Below are 5037 nucleotides of genomic sequence, written 5' to 3' on the forward strand. Positions count from 1 at the left end.
AGCTCATGGATTTTTATAGGTTGAATGTGTTTCAGTCAACCATGGTTACTCTCCTCTCCGATGTTTGCTTGTCTCCACTTTGGTTGGTGAGAGCCCTGTTAAGCTGCACTGACATCCTTTCTCCTCATCTAGGGTTTGTCACGTTGGGCACTTTCGGAGGGCAAATCTCAAGACTTGCCTTTATTCCAATTAGACATGATAGCTTGTTCAAGACCGTTAAGGTTGGGGTGTGCTTAGAGCAGGGGGTCTGAAGAAACAGCTCCTCTGTTTACAGCATACCCAACAGGAATCTGGGTGCACTGTGACAAGGGACACAAAACTTGTGGCCTTCCTATGAGCAAATACCCAACCCGTGTCCCTCTGCACCTCCACGTGGCTGTTGCACAGGACTAATGGGGCAGGGCTCAATATTGAAAGGAAAGCTACAGTATTTAGTGGGGGAGTTTGCCGCCTAGAGCCTGTCTGGTCCGTGCATGGGTGGGCCATGAGTGGTCTTACAGACATAAAGGCTTAGAACCTCTCTTTTGGAAAAAAAAGAAAAAGAAAAATAGGTTCTATATACCATTCTGGAAAAGGGAAAACTATGGAGACAATAACCACAGTAAAAAGATCAGTGGTTGCCAGGAGATTGGGGGGAGAGGAGAGATGAATGCACAGAGTACAGAAGCTTTTATAAGCAATGGAAACACTTTGAATGACATTATAATGATGGACATATGTCATCATACTTTTGTCCAAACCCATAGAACGTGCAGCACTGTCCAGTTCATTATAGTGAACCCTGAGATGAACTGTGGACTTTGGTGATCGTGTGTCAATGCAGTTCATCACTGGCTTAAAAAAAAAAAAGGTACCACTCTGTTGATAATGGCTATGCATGTGAGGGGAGGGGGTATACGGGGAATTTCTGTACTTTCCTGTCAATTTTGTAGTAAACCTAAAACTGCTTTAGAAAAAAAAGTCTCAAAAAAAAATGAACACTCAGGGTAGAAGTTTTTGGCAAAACTTTTGTTTCACTTTTACATATGTATACGTATTAGATATGTGTTTGTTGGATTGTGGTGTAAAATGTATTTTTTAGATCAAGAAAGTTTTCTGGTCACTGTAATTAAGTTTTATTTGTGCAAATAAAAGCACAAATTAACCTAAAAAAAAAAAAAAAGAACATTATCATTTTTAGGTCCAGGGCTGGTACCCATCCTCCCAGGCCATCTGAACCCCACACCATACCAATCCATCTAATTGCATCTGCAAACTTGATTAACTATTTGGAGATAATTCCATGAGGACAAGAAAATACATATAAGTTTGTCCAAATTTTGTATCACAAGTTCAGTGGCATGATTTGCCTTCAGCCTCACGAGAACAGTGAGATTTCCCTGAGGGCCTGGAGGATTTACCACCTGACCAGAGGACGAGCTACAGTGAGGGGACTGAGGGTGGGTCCTAACCAATGAAATTACATAGTCTGATTATCACGAGAGTCACTCCAGTGTCCCCTGGGGAGTGGCAGGTTAGATGTGTGGCCCGTGAGCTCCCAAAAGACTGACTGGTAGAAGGGGCACGGCCTGGATGACCCCTCACATCTAAGAACTGCCCTGTAGTGAGATGTGTGGGAGTTGCTGTGATTCCATAAGGTGACGAGCAGCACAGAAGCAGAAATAACGAGGGAGACAATGGACTCTGAGGGTACAGAGCACAGCTCTCAGGCTGTTGAGAAACTGACACATGGCACATGGCAGGAGGTGGTGAGTTCTCTTCAGGGGTTACCTTGTGTAATCTGCGACTGTAAGGGAGGAAACTGAGGCACGAAGCATGTAGTAGAGTGTTGAAGCCAGAGTCCCGCAGGCATGCTCTGTGGCTCCCACAGTCCGAGGCGCCCCCCACCCAGCTGGAGCCAGCTTGGTTATAGGTGGGACTGGCAGGAAGATGGCATGCAGGACACACTCTACAATCACTTACTTCTCAGGACTGTCACCAAAGGAAAACAGGGTTTCTGCCAGTTAAACCCTAATGCGTTGACGGTGAAGTCTATCAGCTCACACTGTCACCTAATAGCTCACACGCCCAGTAATTTCACAAGAAACTGCAAGCAGCCGACTGCCCCACACCCATCTGCGGGGATTCTGAAGCACGTCCTTGGCTGATGACCCAGTGTTCGTTTGCAGCGTGTTTGTGGTTCACGAGGATTCTTTCTTCTTATTACAAAGGACCAAGAGTGATGGGTCCCTGTACTCCTGGTGCAGGCTGGGAGCAGTTCCTCTAATTACAGGTTGTCAAATAGCATTTTCCCTGTTAACAGCCTGAATGGCTTTCACAAAGCGGATTAAGAAGTTTGTTATTTCGCTTGATGTGCCAGAACATGCCCATTAATTTCAGCGAACTGAGAGGGGGAAATACACATTGACCTATGGTCTGCATTTCGAGCATCAAAGTATTTGTGTTCTGAAGTGTAGCCTGGAACACGTTCTCCATATTTGCCTTTCCAGATACAGCTTTCATTTAGTTTTCATTCTTGAATTCAGTATAATGTCAGTTTAAGATTCTGAAAATTGAACACAATGTGCTTTCCAGTATACTTTAAAATATGGGGTTAGTTTTAAGACTGAGTATGCTTTTTAAAATAAAAGGGTGTGTGTTTTCAGGATTCCAGTACCCTGCAGAATTTAGCCTGAGTTCTTTAGGGTTTTCACTATCTGGCCACTTGTGTCACACCCTTGTCTACGTCCCCTACACAGGACATGCCATTTGCCAGGCACTACTGTCGTCTGTACCTGCAATGTCCATGACCTGTTGTTAGACTCTGGAATATTTTCAGCTGTAAGTAATAGAAGAAGAGCTCTAGTGGCTTAAATAAAACAACAACAAGTCAGAGCTTGGCTCAGCAGCTCAAAAGTGTCAAGGCAGACATTTTAACAATTGTCCTGACCTGTTCCTCATACCACAGCGTGGCCACTGCGGCTCTTGCCATCACATCATCTTCCAGGCAGGAACACACAGCTAACTTCTGCTCACCTTTCGGTGCTCTCCAGACCCTGTCACATGATCCTCACAGCGGGAAGGGGTTAGGAAAAGGCAGCTGAGCGATTCAACTTTTCAATTGTTCTGAAAAAAAAAATGTATGTATATATATACACATACATAAAATATTTTCAAAACTCTTTTGAAATGTTCTAAAGGAAGAAAGTGGAGAAGGAAAATCCTCTGCATATAAATCTTGACTGTCAGATTTTTTATTAATTTTTTCTAAATTGGAGACTTTAAGAATAATTTCTGCTCACACTTTAGGAAGTTGGTAAAAACATTTGATTACCAGTCATGCTTACGAAGAGGTTTGGGCTACTATTTTTTTTCCATATCAAGGCCATGCTTGTCTCTAGGAAATGTAGCATCAGGGGAGAGGTGAAAGCGGAACAGAGCAAACACGGCAGCCTGTACCCAGGGCCCTCCAGGTAAAGGGCCTCTAACAAATAATCACTAACCTGGTAGGAAAGGCCTGGAAGGTTCTGCTCTTCCTTGCACACAACCTTGAGACTTCAGTGAAGCCGGGGTTCCTGGCTAGCACATAAATCACAGGAAAGAGATGATTTTTTTGAGTCGAATCTGGGAAGTAATAGACCATGAAGATTTCACTTCATAACAGCTTTGAATACATCAAGGAGCAGCGCCACCTTCAGATCAGGGTCAGGACGGCACTGTAAGGACAGGAATCTCAGCACACACAGGCCAGGTAAGTGCCACACCTATACGCTAGACAATGTGGTCCATCTATACCAGGGAGCATCATTCAAGCCTTAAGAAGGAAGGCAATTCTAACACGTGCTCTGAACCTTGAGGTCATTACACTACGTGAAATGAGCCAGACTCAGGAGGACAACACCGCACCCTTCCACTTCACACACTCATGGAGACAGGAAGTAGATAAGAGATTGCTGGGGGCTGCGGCAGGGGGATGGGGAGTGACTCATCAGGGGGCACAAAGACTCAGTTGAACAAAATGAATGAGCTCCCGAGATCCGCTGGACACCACTGTGCCTACGGTCCACAACACTGAATTGTACACATAAACGTCCGTTCAGAGGGTAGAGCTCATTTTAAGTGCCCTTGCCACAATAAAATTAAGATTAAAAAAGAAAGAAAGAGTAAGGAACACAGCCAGGCCTGATTCTGAGGCCCACAGGGTTCTGCTCTGCCCTGTCCCCGGACAGGCATCCACGGGTCCCCATGGACACAGGTGCCGGAGGCTGTGCTCTCTCTGGCGGTTTAAAGAGAGGAGACTTCAGTTCTGCCCTCCGTCCTGGCCACTGTGCCTGCCACTGGACCTCGCCCGGCCTGAATGGTGGCCCCTCGTGCAGCTCTCTAGGAAGACCCCGGATGGGATCCTCAGGTCCATTTCACAAGAGGCAGCCTGCAGCTCTGTCCTTCCACAGACATGAGGCTAAGGCCAAGGTTGCCCTGGGAATGGCACAGTCCAGGGAGCGGGTAGGAATGGGGTGACACCAGACCAGCACAGGGGAATACTGATGTCCATTTAAGTCATTTCTAATTACCCATGCGTAGGGTCATTGAGATCAAGGAAAAACATTACATGGGACGCCTCATACTAAAATTATTCATTGTGTATCTGAGATAAATTATGTCTCTAAGTTATATACTGCTTTAATTAATTCTATTTCCCTCATGACTTAGCTCTCCTTATCAGTTAACTGTTTTGCAGAATTCGCTTATGAAATTCCTTGCATTATTGCCATTTTCCACTTCCATCGAGATGCACCTTCTACAGCGGCTACATGTCACTTATTTCATTCCTTTGTCCCTTGATTATTTATTAGTGAGAAGACGTGCTCAGTGCCAGCATTGTGAGCTGGTCTACTGAGCATGTACCGGCAGAACGTTGGCAGCTCTGAAAACTGTGCAGTGAATTTGAGTTCTGGAAGCGCATCATAGCACATTCTCTGGTAGAAGTTGTTTTTTCCATTCTTCGGGATTCCATAACATCTCTTGTTCAATGACTTTTAAAAATGTTGTTCACCCCCC

At 45.1% G+C, this 5037-nt stretch overlaps 1 non-coding gene across 1 annotated transcript; it reads left to right on the top strand.

The window, feature by feature from the left end:
- The first annotated feature begins 224 nt into the window (after positions 1-224).
- Positions 225-354, top strand: LOC112402014 (small nucleolar RNA SNORA11). The gene has a single exon (XR_003003667.1). It is a non-coding gene; the product is annotated as a small nucleolar RNA SNORA11 (small nucleolar RNA).
- The last annotated feature ends 4683 nt before the right edge of the window (positions 355-5037 follow it).

Source organism: Neophocaena asiaeorientalis, unplaced genomic scaffold (assembly GCF_003031525.2).
Source record: "Neophocaena asiaeorientalis asiaeorientalis breed wild unplaced genomic scaffold, Neophocaena_asiaeorientalis_V1.1 scaffold137, whole genome shotgun sequence".
Classification (NCBI taxonomy): Eukaryota; Metazoa; Chordata; class Mammalia; order Artiodactyla; family Phocoenidae; genus Neophocaena; species Neophocaena asiaeorientalis.